The sequence below is a fragment of the Phascolarctos cinereus genome, unplaced genomic scaffold (assembly GCF_003287225.1).
Source record: "Phascolarctos cinereus isolate Bilbo 61053 unplaced genomic scaffold, phaCin_HiC Scaffold_2;HRSCAF=192, whole genome shotgun sequence".
Classification (NCBI taxonomy): Eukaryota; Metazoa; Chordata; class Mammalia; order Diprotodontia; family Phascolarctidae; genus Phascolarctos; species Phascolarctos cinereus.
Genome location: NW_027555625.1, coordinates 350,926,027 through 350,941,366, shown reverse-complemented (window position 1 = coordinate 350,941,366; position 15,340 = coordinate 350,926,027). Strand labels below are relative to the sequence as shown.

Genomic DNA, 15,340 nt, shown 5'->3' with positions numbered 1-15,340 from the left:
TAGCCTATATCAGATTGCTTGCCATCTTAGTAAGAGGGGAGGGGAGAGAAGGAGAAAAAATTGGAACTCAAAATCTTATAAGAGTGAATATTGAAAACTATCTTTACATGTAATTGGAAAAAGTAAAATACTAATAAGAGGAAAAAAAGAAAGCAATATTTTTAAGGGAAAGTGCACTCGCATTCTTCATGTATTACTGAATGACCAGGTTGCTCTCCAGTTTCCTAGGAGTAGGAGATGCTTTACAGTAAGGAACCACCATTTCTAGAAGCATCACCAAAAGCATCACCAGAAAAGCATCAAGGCCAGTCACCTTCTTCTGAGCTGCCTGCTTCCAATGTCAGTGAGGTCATTATGTTCCAATCCTGCAAGACTGCACCAATGGCTCTGGGCTGGGTCTGGCTCAGGCCAGTCCCCTCTTGGGTTAGTAAAGTACTGACTCGATGTACCATCTGTGATAGGACTGGCATTTCCCTGACACAGCTTCTTTCCTTCCAACCACAACATGGGGAATCTTTACCTAAAGAAAAAAAAAAAGACAAAATTCCCTGATGCAGCCTCCTGATCATCTATGGGCAATATGAAGTCCCAACCATATGATGTCTAGGCCTCTCACACTTGATGAGTCTGAGAACACACAACTTACCCTGCTCTACTGACCACGTGAATTCCCCTATGGAGACAAGGGAGATTGCTTCCAGAGAAGCTAAGTGCCTCTCTATGCTTGTTGTGTATCATTGGCAACACAAACTTTCTGTGTTAAATGACTGGCAAATGCTTCATTTTGTTTATTTTTTAATTCAGTCTTGTTTTTTATTTTATTTTCAGATTTTCATCCTCTCTATCCCACTTCCTCCCTCCTCAACCCCAGTGAGAAAGCAAGAAAAAATGTTACGAATAGGTGTAATCAAGCAAAACAAATACATTCATTGGCTATGTCCAGGAAGAAAAGAAAGAAAATGTGTGCTTCAGTTGCACTCCAAGTCATTCATATACCATAATTTGTGAGATGTGAATGTGATATGATATAATACTATTGTGCTGTTAAAAAAATGAGGAAGTATACTGTATACAGAGATACAGTCAAAGTGATTACATGATTTAGATGTAAAGGGTGATACCGTAAGCAAATTAGGAGAGCATGGAATATTTTACATCTCAGATTTATGGATGAGGGAAGAATGTAGAACCAAATAAGAGATAGAGAGCATTACTGGATATAAAATGGATAATTTTGACTATATTAAATCTAAAAGTTTTTGCAAAACAAAACCAATGCAGCCAAGATTAGAAGGAAAGCAGGAAACAGGAAAAAAAATTTACAGCCGGTTTCTCTGTTAAAGGCCTCATTTCTCAAATATATAGAGAACTGAGTCAAATTTATAAGAATACAAGTCATTCTCCAATTGATAAAGGATCAAACGATATAAAAGGGCAGTTCTCAGACAAAGAAATCAAAGCTATCTATAGACATGTGAAAATAAAATGCTCTAAATCACTATTGATTAGAGAAATGTAAATTAAAACATCTCTGAAATACCACCTCACACCTATCAATTGGCTAATATGACAGAAAAAGAAAACGACAAATATTGGAAGGGATATAGAAAAATAGTGACACTGATGCACTGTTGGAGTTGTGAACTGATCTGACCCATTCTGGGACTATGTCCAAAAGGCTATATAACTGCATATCCTTTGAACAGCAATACTACTACTAGGTTAGTATCCCAAAGAGACTTTTTAAAAAGGAAAAAAGACCTATATTGCAAAAAGGTTTATAGCAGCTCTTTTGTAGTAGCAAAGAATTGGAAATTGAGGAGATATCCATCATATTTTGGTTTATGATTGTAATGGAATACTGTTGTGCCATAAGAAATGATGAGTAGGATGCTTTGAAAAAACAAACAGACCTGGAAAGACTTAGATGAACTAATGCAAAGTGAAATGAGAAGAACCAAGAGAACATTGTACACAGTAGCAGCAATATTGTGTAATGATTAACTGTGATTGACAGCTATTTTCAGCAATACAATGATCTGAAGGACTTATGATGAAAAATGCTGTTTACCTCCAGAGAAAGAAATGGAGTCTAAATGCAGATTGAAGCATACTTTTTTTTAAAACTTTATTATCCTTGATTTTTTTGGACTGTTCTCTGTTTCAACATGGCTTATGTGGAAATGCTTTGCAAGACATCACATGTATAATCTATGTTAAATTGCTTGCCTTCTCAACATGGGGGGAGAGAGTGAAAGAGGGAAAGAAGGGAAGAATTTGGAACTCAAAAAACTTTTTAAAATTAGTGTTAATTTTTTGTTACATGTAATCAAGAAAAAATAAAAATAAACAACATAAAAAAGAAGAATGATGAAGAGGATGGTTTCAGAAAAACCTGGGAAGACTTATATGAACTGATGCAAACTAAAATGAACAGAACTAGGAGAGCAATTATACATTAATAACAATAGTGTCAAAATAATCAACTGTGAAGGACTTAGTAACTCTAATCCACACAATTCTAAAGGACTCATGATGAAAAATGTTATTTACGTCCAAATAGATCAAAGCATATTCTCTCTCTCTCTCTCTCTCTCTCTCTCTCTCTCTCTCTCTCTCTCTCTCTCTCTCTCTCTCTCTCTCTCTCTCTCTCTCTCTCTCTCTTTTTTTCTCTCTCTCTTACCCTATCTAGAACATGGCTAATGCAGAAATTTGCTTTCCATGACTTCATATTTATAATGAGTGTATTTCTTGCCTTCTCCGTGGGTGGGGGAGAGAGAGAGAGCAGACGGAACTGAAAATCAAATAAATGTGAGTTAAAGAAACAAGTGTCAATTTGAATTACACAGGATTATTCAGCAGTGACCAAAAATAAAAGAAATCACCTAGAATCTAATATATACTGAAAATCAAATAACTTGAACCTGAAGATTACCTACCTCTTACAAAACACAGCCTACTATATCATGGGAAAAAATGATTCTTTAATGAAGCAAAACAGCTCTTATTACTATCACTGTTAGAAATTCACGTACCATAAATTGTTTAGCTATTTCCCAGTTGGTGGGTACCTGCTTTGTTTCCAATTCTTTATTTCTACAAAAAGTGCCGCTATGGCTATTTTGGTCTGTATAAGACCTCTATTTCTGTCTTCAACCTCCTTTGGTCATTTTAATTTTAGCATAATTTCAAATTACTTTGCAAAATGCCTGGACCATTTCACAGCCTGACCAAAAGGAATGTGCTTATCTTCACACATCTCCACCACTATTGATTATTCTCATTTTTTTTTGCCATCTTTGCCAGTTTTTTCTGTGTGAGGTAAAACCTCAATGTTGTTTGGATTGATTTTTCTCTTATCATTAGTTTGGGGTCATCTTTCATATAGTTTTAATTAGTTTGGAATTCTTTTGGGAACTATTTATTCATATCCATTGACCATGTATCTGTTGAGGAATAATATATATGTGTATATTCATATATAGCCTCATACATATAAGAAAACACATATTGTTCTTATATATTTATATCAGAGATATCAGAGATATTTGATGCCAAGATTTTTTTTCCCCAATGAATATTTTCCTTTCTTATCCTAGCTGCATTGATTTTGTTTGTATGTAATAGACCTGGCCAATAGAGCTCCATCCTCTGGAATATGTGCAGTGCCTTCTGACAGCCTACTTAGAAGAGGCTGGGGAGTCTACTCCGGAATAGCAAATCGTGTGCAATAGAAGTTTCTTATTTCCCTATTTGGAACATGAATAGCATTCTATAACTGGCCCTGATCTGATAGCCATGGGGTAAAGAGATGGACTATCGTTCGGTTTCTGAGCCAGAAGAAGGGTGCATGCAGATAACACTAAATGACAAAAGTAGAGCCTCTTCTGCTTTCCTGCATAGCTGTGAGTGTAGAAATAAGAGATGTTATAAGCCTTTAAACAGGGAGAGAGGCTTCGGGCATTTATTTCCCTACCTGGGTCTCTGTCGTGTGGCCCATGAGTTCGTGTCCTTGTTGTTTCTGTCTTGGTTGTTTCTATTCTTTATTATTTTACTTAAAGGAGTACCAAAGATGGATACAACCTTTTGAGTTTCAAAAGGTCAGAATAGCAAGTACCAGCAAGTACGGAAGCTAGAGTTCATGCCAGGATATGTAGGCCAAGCACAGGTGAGGCAGTAGCCAAGACCCTATTTAGTGACCTGCTTAACTCAGTCCAGCAATAGCAGAGATCCATAATCATCCATCCATTCATTAACTATATAGTCCAGTGAATGCTATATAGAAACTGTTTTAAGTTTGAGCCCATTCTTCCCAGGGATCAAGGTAGTACAGAGAATGTGTCCACAGGTATTGGGCGCAATGTTGTATAACTTCTGCTCTTGCTATATCTTTGTAGTAAATATCCCTTTGTAAAAGCTAATTGATGTTATAGGAAAAGACATCCCCAATATTTCAGGAGTGCCACAAGGGTTTGAGTGGGGGATGCAGCCAGCCTAGTTCTGAGAACCTAACTTGTCTGGAGATTGGATGTTGGCATAAAGATCCCCTGGGTCTAGCTATACATGCAAAAGCTTTGCAATTTCAAGTAAACAAAATTATGTATTTTATTCTTTTGTGAACCTGTTTGGTTAAACATTTGCACCTGGTCATAGTTCTGTAAGGTACTTTAATCTTGTTCTCTTCTCATTTTTTTTATGGTGTGAACTTTAATATTCAGGTTGTTTATCCATTTTGAGATTATTGCATTATTTATAATGGAAAACCAGTCCATTGACAAGCATCTATTAAATAGCTTTTTTCTGGGCCGAGTACTATAGTAGGCTCTGAGAATACAAAGACAAAAATGGTTTCATTATGGTTTCTTATCCTCAAAGAACTTAGATTCCACCAGGGACATAGCATGTACAGTAAGCACATACACACTATGTCTGTGTTAAATACAAGGTAAACTTTTGAGGGTGAGAAAGGCAGAGAAGTGTGCTAACAACTGCAGTGATCAGGAAAGACTTCAAGTAGGAGGTGGCACTTGAACTGAGTTTTGAAGGAAGTATGGTATTCTAAGGGGTAGGAAGCGAGAGAGGGAGGGAGGGAAGGAAGGATGATATTCCAGGCAGGGAGGACAGCCAGTACAAAGGCCTTGAGATGAAAGATGGAGTGTTATGTGTGAGGATCTGTAAGAAAGCCAATGTAGCTGAATTGTTAAGTGCAAGAAGAAAGGTAAGGTATAATAAGGTTAGAAAAGTAGGTTAGGGCTAGATGGTAATAAGCCTTAAAAGGCAGATAGAGTTGTGTTTTTTTTTTGTCTTAGAGGCAGTAGAACACCACCGAGTGACACTGTCATATCTGCAATTTAAGAAAGTCATTTTGGCAGCAATATGGGGTATAGTTTGGAGAAGGTAGAGTTGTGAGGCAGGAAATTTAATCTGGAGGCTATTGCAATATTCCAGGTGAGAAGTAACAAGGACCTGAACTAGGAAAATGACCAAGTAGAGAAAAAGGAACTAAGAGATGTTGTGGATATAGAAACAACAAAACTTGAGAATTGGCTAGACTTTTGAAATGAGGAAAAGTGAATCAAGAATAAATCAAGATTGCAAACCTTGGAAACTAGAAGAATGGTGATGACAAAAATAGGAAGTTCAAAAAAAGAGTGAGGCTTAGGGGAAAGATAATAAGTTCAGTTATGGACATGTTGAGTTTGAGATGTTTACAGGACATCTAATTTAAAATGTTCAGTGGGGAATCACTGTACTATGCTGTTTCCCAGGGATATCTTTAATGGTGTATATTAGTATCCTTGGTCTCATGTTGTTCAAAATTTTTATCAGTGACTGGGATAAAAGCATATATGACATGCTTGCCAAATTTGTAGAGGGCTTAAAACTGAGCACTTTTAATGGCAGAATCAGGACCCCCAAAGATTTCAGCAGGTTAGAATGACAAGTCAAGTTAATGACAAGACACATTAATGGAGATGAACATTTAACAACGGAGATAAATGTAAAGTTCTGGAGTGTACAGATTTTCAGGGAAGACTAGTAACTCTGGTGTGAGGGCTGCCAAGCCCTTTTTCAAGCTGCTTTCCAACTTTGGTGACCACCTGATTCATCCAACTCTCACCTGTGGCTCCAAGAAGCCACAGAAAAGGAGCAGGCAGCTTTCAGGGATTTGGTGTACATCATTTACTCATCTAGGCCAGAACACCCACAAACATCAAGATTATATTCTGATAAGGGAAACAACCCACAGGGAAGAATAGAGGCTCGAGAGGGAATTTATGCTGCAGTGATGTTGGGTGGGGCTCAGTAGATTAACCAGAATAAAGAATTGATTGGATTATAATTCCATAACTGTAAAATGGGGGGGGGGAGGCTGGTGATAAGAGTTTAGGGCATACAGAAAGTTGAAAGGAGGTGGCTGAAGAGTGAAGTAAATTGTTGTGAGAACCAAGCTTAGATGTAGTGGGCAGCTGAGGCAATCATTGCAGGCAAAGGGGACCTAGAGTGAGCACTCTAGACATGAAAGGGTTAAGTCATTGAAGACTGGTTTCTGGTCTGGGTGGCTAGAATAAAGGCAGGAATGAAATGGAGCTGGGCCTAGATGCAATTATGGTCTGGAATAAAGGTTCTCCTGATCAACCCTCTACAGAAAGTCCTAACCAGGTCTTTGTGGCTCTCAAGGTAAAATGCCTTGGGATTTTTGTTGATGAAAACAACCCTACTATTGTTTTGCCACTCATCTGATTATAGAATGTATATTGAGGCAAGACCATGGTTTTACCTTGCATTGGAATGTATCCAGAAGACTTGAGTTCAAATCCTGATGGTGCTGTGAGTTTGAACAAGTCAAGTAATCTCTCTGGGCCTGTTTCGGAAACCTCTTTAAAATGAAATTAGATTATATAATCTCTGATGTCAAAATTAACCCTAAATCTGTGATCCTGTGGACGTGTGCATCTGATTTGATTCGTGCATCCAAGGCTTTGGAAAAAGTTGCTTTCTTTTGCAGAAATTCTTGGCATAGTTATACAATGTCACATGTTCATTCTTCTCCACTCCCTCAGGTTCGTTGAGTTGTAATTTTGGGCTGAATCCCCGTGTTCGTTGATTTTCAACATATCACTTCAGCTTTTTTTGTCACGTCCCATAGCAAGTGCAGTTCAGATCCTATGTGGTTCAGATTGGTGTTCCTTTGTATGGGAATCAGCATGACAGTGGACAGCATACTCAGTCAAGAAGACCTGGGTTCAGATATTGCCTCAGATACTTACAGGGTTTGTTAGCTGTTGTTAGGTAATGTTTTTCTTTTTAGCTGCTTGTCTTTGTTGTTGTAGCTCTGAACTTTGATAACAGAGTGGGTGTTATTGACCTGAGTCCAGCATTCATCCCTGTTCCTATCCAATGGACCCTGTCAATTTGCTGTCTCTGCTTTGATGTGTGTTTAAATTTGATTCAAATAATACTTGGAAATTTTTTTATGTGATTTCCTGAAATATGGTAGACATTGTACATATTTCTTAAGGAGTACAATTAATTTAAAATTGTCTCTCTGAGCTCTGTCTTCTAATTGTTAAGCTTTATCAAAGTTTTCAATCCTCCTATTTTACCATTTACTTTGTCTTCCAGGAGAACAATCTTATATTGTAGTTGATATTTTTATTTATATTTTCTACTGTTGCCTCGAAAATGTTGAGTTTTGTTTTTGTTTTGTCTCTTTCCTTCTTAGGTCAGATCTCCATTTACTAAGGTCAAATTCTGTTTTGCTTAAGGTAGTTCTTCCCTTATTTGTCTCAGTATCTATTGTCCAGTTTGGTGTATCTTATGATAGTTCTAGCCTTGCTGGTAGAACTATTGTTGATGTTAATTTGTTATTTTTTTCATTATGGTGTGGTACCTAGAGGCAACTCTCAGGGAACTCTTAGGCAGTTCCCCTGTTCCAAACAGCTACTCCACATTAAAGGTACTGTATATAGGTCTATAATCACTAAAACTATAGTTCAAGAGCCCCCAGCAATGTGTTTATCTTTAATAGTCAGCCAGAAGATGCAATTAGTTCAATGTGACATAGTAAAAAAAAAAAGCAACAAAATATTTCATCCTAAACCTGGGTGGTACTTTCCCCACAGATATACACAGGAGTGGGAAAGATACGTACCTAATACACTAGGAGAGGTGTGTGCCAAACATAAGTGGCCAGGGCTCATGCATGGAAGGGAAACTCATACCTTCAGTGTTAAAGGACTTCTGATGTCTTCTAGTGATGTCATTATGCTCTTTCTGTATCGTGGGTCTCAGCCTCTGATGGACAGGTATGCTCTCCGCTTGCTTCACAGTCTCAACAGAATGCTTCTCTGATTAATTTTGCTGATGGATCCACTGATGGATACTGGCAGACATGTTGTCTCTGGCAGGTGTGTAGTCTTAACTGGACATTGCTTTGCTGGAGAGAAACTTGAAGCCCTTGGTCAGTACTTATGGTGAGTGTGCTGTAAGTTTCACAATTTATTTCGCTCTCTGTCTGTCTGTCTGTCTCTCTCTCTCTCTCTCTGAAAAAGAAAGAAAAGAGGGACATTAAAGCATTTAAAATATATCCAGATAAGAGAACAGAAAGAGATATGGAGGGAGACAGATCAGCAATATAAATTTAAAACTAACATGTTGAATTTATTATGTACTTTTTTTTTTAAAAAGGGCAAGCTATAATGGAGATTCACAGCTTCACGTACAAGCCTTTTTTTCCTGTTCGTCTTTGTATATGGAAACATTCATGTTAATTAGTATAGCAGTATACTAGACTTACTTTCCCAGAGCAAGGCCATCTCTATCACCCTCTTAGAGTTATAGGTGTTGAAGAGTTGGAGGTGTCTATTCTCTAATACTATTAGCTGAAAATACCGTTCCAGTCTATTGTTTTTCTACTGTTACCTACCAGTAATTAGCTCCCCGATTCCATTTAAACAGTTAACATCAGTTAGATTTTACAAAGGGATATTTACTGTGAAGATATAGTAAGAACAGAAGTGCAAACATTCCTTCCACACTCTCCTCAATGGCCCCTCCGTCCCTGGGGAAAGTGGGCTCAGACTTGACAAGAGTTTTCTATGTAGCGCTGACACCACCAAATTCACTTCCAAACACAGTGTTGCCATTGCATGAGTCTTTGTCTCAGCTACTGCTGGGCTGGGTCCCGAAGGTCGTTCTTCAGGACCTTGCCACTGGGTTAGCTGGATGGCTGTAAAACCCAGCATAGATGCCAGTTCCCATATACTTATGGTTGCTTCTTCCCTGTAACAGTAAGACTGTGTTTACTTTAAAATGTATTCTTTGGTCTATTTTATATACTGAAAGTATGAAAAAATAAAAGCAACTCAGATAATCCAGGATAGACCTTTGAAAGCTCACAAGGTCATAGTTATTTCCCATCATCACCTAAAATCAGAAAAAAAAAATAAACATGAGAGACAGAATTAACAAGGGGATTATGTGGTCACCGGCCTTGTGGTCACAGTGTGGAGATGAAGACCTGAGGCCTCTCCTCCCACTAAAGGCTTAGTTCTTGCCTCCTTGCTTGCATATAGTAGCCAGGAGTGAAGAAGAGATGGCTTCACTTTGGCCTTTTCAATTCCAGCTTAGCAGCCAATCAAAAAAGGCTCTTCTTCATGTGATAAACTGAGCAGAAACAAAACTGGTGCCTACTTAAAGTCCACATGGGGATTTCATTAGCAGAGCACACTATGAGTGCTCGTAAGGACTGGGCTCATTATCCAGTCTTGGCTCTGCTTATTTCACTCTTCCTCAGTCTGTCTCTCCATGCTCTTATCATTTCCTAAGATTCATTACATTCATGTACCACAATTTGTTTAGTCATTTCCTAATTGATAGGTATCTAACTTTATTTCCAATTATTTGCTATCACAAAAAAAATGCTGCTATAAATAATTTGGTGTATATGGGACTTTGCTCTTATCAATGGCCTCTTTGGGGTATAAGCTTGCTGATAGAATCTCTGGGTTAAAGGGTCTCTTCATCTGCATAATTTCAAATTGCTTTCCAAAATGGTAATACTGATTCGTAATTCCACTAACAATGCACTAATGTCCCTATTTCCCACAGTCCTTCTGACATTGACTATTCCCATCTTTTGTCATCTTTGCAATTTTTAGGTTTGCCAACCTCAAGGTTGTTTTGATTTATATTTCTCTTATTACTACTGATTTTGAGCATTCTTTCATATGAGTGTTAGTAGTTTGCAATTCTTTTGGAAACTTTGTTCTTGACCATTTATCTATGAGGGGGTGACTTATGGTAATATATATTTAATATATATGTATACACACATATTTGTTCATTGATTATATATCTTAAACACTAAACCCTTATCAGAGAAATTTGATATAAAGTTTTTTTTTTCTATTTGAACATTTCCCTTCTTATCCTAGTTGCATTAACTTTACATAGTAGCTTTTGAGTTTCATGTAATTAAAGTTGTGTTTTATATTCTGCAATTACTTTTATCCTTTGTTTGGCTAAGAATACCTTCTAACTTATAGCTGTTAGAGGTATATGATCTGCTTCTCTTGTAATTATTTTATTTCACTTTATTTTACTTTTAATATTAAGGTCATGTATTCATTTAGAATGTATTGTAGAATATGGTATAGGTGCTGTCTAAACCTAATTTCTGACAGACTGATTTCCGCTTTTCCCAGCAGTTTTTATTAGATAGTGAGTTCTTTCCCAAGTAATTTATATTTTCTACTTTATCAAACACTGGATTATTGTTCCATTGTTTTAGATTCTCCCTTGTCTAGTTTAATCTGTTGATCTAATCTTCTGTTTTTTAACGTGTGCCAGATGGTTTTGATGATTCCTGCTTAATAATGTAGTTTGAGGTTTGGGAGTGCTATTCACCCTTCATCCCTACCTCTTTTCATCATTTTCCTTGATAGTCTAGATCTTTTCTTTTTTCAAATTTTTCAAAATTATTTTGTTAAGTTCTATGAAATATTATTTTGATAATTTGATTGGTATAGCATTTAAACTATAAATTAACTTTGGTAGTATTGTCATTTTCATTGTACTGGCACAGTCTAGTCATGAGCAGTGAATGTTTCTCTATGTTTCTCTAGCTGTTTAAATTATTCTTTATTTCTTTAAGGATCACTTTGTAATTGAGTCAATGTAAGTATTTTGTGTGCTTTGGTAGATTGATCCACAAGTACTTTATACGTTTTCTAATTATTTGGAATGGCGTTTTCCTTTCTATTGTTGACTCTTGAATTTTATTGTGATTATTATTTAGAAATACTATTGATATTTGAGGACTTATTTTGTATTCTGCAACTTTGCTGAAGCTTTTAATAGCCTCAATTAGTATCTTTGCTAATTCCTTAGGATTTTCTAAGAAGTAAGCCATCATATTGGGGGAAAAAAAGGAATTGTTTTATCTCCTCTTTATCTATCTTTAATTATTTCTCTAATCTTACTGATATTGCTAGCATTTCCAGAACTGTATTAGTACAAACTATATATAGCAGGGAGAATGGACAGCCTTACTTTACCCCTGCATTTATTCAGAAATGTTCTAGTGTATTCCCATTGCATATGATGTTGCCTTTGGTTTTAGATACTTTTTAATCATATTTTTAAAAAGGCATGTGAATATGTACATATATCAGTATATAAAGTATGTGTAACTACATAAAGTATATGTTACATAAAGTATATAACTATACTTTATAGAGGTTTTTTTAAAATAATAAATGAATGTACTTTGTCAAAGGTTTTTTTCTATCTATTGAGATAATCATGCATTTTTAGATGTTTTTGTTTTTAATATGATTGTTTATCTTGATTGTTTTCCTAATTTTGAACCATCCTTGCATCTCCAATCTAAATCCTACTTGTTCATCATGAATAATTTCTTAGATGAATTGCTTTAGTCTGTTTGACAGGGTTTTATTTAACTTTTTTAATCTGTATTCATTAAGAGGTCTATAGTTGTCCTGTGCTTTATCCTTCCCTGGTTTAAGAATTAGGGCTATCTTAGTTTTATAACAGAAATCTGGCAGTTTTGAGAATAATTTGTGAAGTATTTGTACTAATTGTTCCATTATAGACTGCTAAAATTCTCTTGTGAACTTTTTTCATTAATGGTTAGACTCAGATTTTCAGGGTAGGTCATGTTGGGCTGCATCCTGACCTTCTTTGCTCTTCAGGACACATTATTCCATTGTCTTTAGAAGTTTCTGTAGAGTGTAGGATAGTCTTGTGTTATTTAAATTTCTTTTATATCTGAAGGTCTTTCTCCTGGTCACTTTCAGAGTTTGTCAGGGAAATTGTTAAATCTAACCCCTATGTATGTGTCTTGGAGTTTATAATATAGAGCTTTTTTTTTTTGTTCTGGAGGTTCTTTCAGTTGGCACTTTGTTTCCTGTGTTCAGAAGTTTGGGGACAAGTGTGTTATTTCTTATATAATCGTACTTAGGTTTTTTTTTCCTTTCTTGTCATGTTGTTCTGGGCATCCTATAATCCTTAAGTTGTCACTGTGCATCCTGTCTTTAAGATCGATATATTTTGCTTTTGTGGAAATCACATTTTGTTTTAATGTAATTGTTTTTTGCTTCTCCCAGATTGTCTTTCAGTTCTGTGTATTCACATTCACAGTCATTTATTCTCTCCTTGGTTTCTTTGGTGAGACTTGCCACAATGGATTCAGGTATTTGTATTTTGTCAATAATTTTGCTGTGTGGGCCATTAAGTTCTGCTTTCACAATTCGTATTTTTCTTTTAAAACTTTCTTTTTAAATTAGTGTTTTGATTATTACTATTTTGTGGTATAATTTGAAAACTAGTGCTGGTAGGCTTTCTTCTGTCCCACTTTTTTCGCTAATCCTCTTGAGATTCTTGACCTTTTTTCCCTCTAGATGAATCTCATTGTTATTTTTACTAGTTCTGTGGAGTAATCTTTTGGTAGTGTGATTGATATGGCACTGAGTAAGTAAGTTAATTTAGGTAGTATTGCCATTTTTATTATATTGGCTTGGTACTCATGAGTAATCATGTAGTCATGTTCACATAGTTACTGCATGTATCTTGGCAGGTAAATTTCCAAGTATTTTATTGTTATTGTAAATAAATTTTCTCTATTTCTTCCTGCTGGCTTTTGTTTCTGATATACAGAAGTGCTTATGATTTATTTGAATTTATTTTATATCCTACAACTTTGCTGATATTAATGTTTCAGTTAATTTGTAGTGTACTCTCCAGTGTTCTCTAAGTAAGCCATTTGAAAAAAAAATCAATTTTTTTTGCCCGTTTGTTCCTTTATTTTCTTCTTATTGTCTTATTACTATAGCTAGAATTCCTGGTTGTGTACAGATTGGTTGTTGTCTTTCATTCTCAAAGAGGACCCAAATGGCATCATTATGTTGGAGTCAAGGTACAGTGTGTCCAACTGTGGGCTCTACAGAGGTCAGGCACAAATAGCCCATGTGAACATTTGGAGTAGAGATGTCTCTAAATTTGTGCACCTCATGTTTCTTTTGAGCTACTGCAATTCTACTTTACTCATAGAGCAAAGTACCTTCTTTGATGAGGGCACTCCATACTGAGTGGTTCTGTGCTAGTGTCTCCTATATCTAACAATCAATTCCAAAGTTCTTCAGAGAGACCTTGAAAGTGTCCTTGTATTGCTTCTTCTGACCACCATGTGAGTGCCTTGCATGAGTTCTCTGTGAAATAGTCTTGTAGGCAAAAATACATGTGATATTTGAAAAACATGACCAGCCCATCAGAATTGTGCTCTGTGCAATAGAGTTTGAATGCATGGCAATTTAGTTCAAGAAAAGACCTCAGTGTCTTATCTTGCCAGGTGATCTGCAGAATCTTCCTGAGACAATTCAAATGAAAGCCATTCAGTTTCCTGGCTAGGCACTGGCATACTGTCCATATTTCACAGGCATATAACAACGAGGTGCGCACAACAGCTTTGTAGACCTTCAGTTTGGTAGGCAGCTTAATACCTCTTCTCTTCCACATTTTCCTTCAGAACCTCCCAAATGCTGAGCTAGCTCTGGCAACGAGTGCGTCAACCTCATCATCTATATGTACCTCCCTGGAAAGTAATACTGCCAGGGTAAGTGACTTTATTCACAGCATTCAAAATTTCTCCATTTGTTGTAACCAATGGTTCCAGAGATGGTATAGTGCTGGTTGATGGAGAACCTGTGTTTTCTTTGTATTAATTGTTAGGCCAAAATTGGCACAAGCAAAAGAGAATCCATCCATACTTTGTTGCATCTCAGCTTCAGAGGCTTCATTGAGTACACAATCATCTACAAACAAAAAATCACGCACCGGCTCTTCCTCCACTTTAGTCTTGGCTTGTAGTAGCCTTTTCAAGTTAAACAGTTTGCCACTAGTACAGTAACTGACCTTGATGCCATTTTCATCCTTGTTGAAGGTTTCGGACAACATTGTTGAAAATATCATGCTAAAAAGCACGGGAGCAAGCATACAGCCATGCTTCACTCCATTGGTGACTGGGAAAGTTCTAGAGCATTGTCCATTATCTGGAACCCAGGCAAGCATGCCATCATGAAACTAGTGTACAATGCTGATGAACTTCTCTAGGCAACCAGATTTTGCCATAATTTTCCATAAGTCCTCAACTTGGTTTAGTCTTTCTGCCAAAATGGTTTACCAAGTGTGGCCACTGCATGTGCTACAGCTTCTTGGAGCCACAGATGAGAGTTGGGTGAATGAAGTGGACACCAACGGTGGGAAGTAGCCCTAAAAAGGGCTCAGCAGCCCTCACACCAGAGGTACTGGTCCTCCCTGAGCATACCCTACACCCTGTCTACAAAGTAGTAGTGATGATAGTGGACACTGATTATAGTGAATTTCTTGCTTTACCCCTAATCTTCTTGGAAAGGCCACTAGTTTATCCCTATTACATATAATGCTGACTCTTGGTTTTATATAGATATTGTTTGTTAAATTAAGGACAGGCTAATTTATTCCTATTATGTTAGTGTTTTTAATAGAAATGGGTATTGTATTTTGTAAAAAGCCTTTTCTGTATTTATTAATAAAATCATATGATTTTTATTGCTCTTAATATTAATGTAGTATTATAAATTTCTGTAGTTCTCCTAATATCAAATCAACATTGCATTCCTGGTATAGTCCCAGTCATGGTGTAATGTATAATATTTCTGATATGTTGCTGTATCCTTTTTGCTAATATTTTGTTTAAAAATTTTGTGTAGATATGCATTAAACTTTTTGGTATATAGTTTTCTTTCTCTGGATTGGCTCTTTTTCTGGTTTAGGTATC

The 15,340-nt window shown here is 36.4% G+C and overlaps 1 long non-coding RNA gene across 4 annotated transcripts in view; it reads left to right on the top strand.

Moving 5' to 3' along the window:
* Positions 1–15,340, top strand: part of LOC110211700 (uncharacterized) — a 158,608-nt gene that overhangs the window by 119,577 nt on the left and 23,691 nt on the right. Inside the window, exons 4-5 of one of the 4 annotated variants that reach the window (XR_013484836.1) lie at positions 8,334–8,477; positions 14,051–15,298. This is a non-coding gene — a long non-coding RNA (uncharacterized LOC110211700). Of the gene's footprint in view, positions 1–8,333; positions 15,299–15,340 lie in introns of those variants that run through there. The other 3 variants (XR_013484835.1, XR_013484837.1, XR_013484834.1) reach the window with 3 other exon arrangements.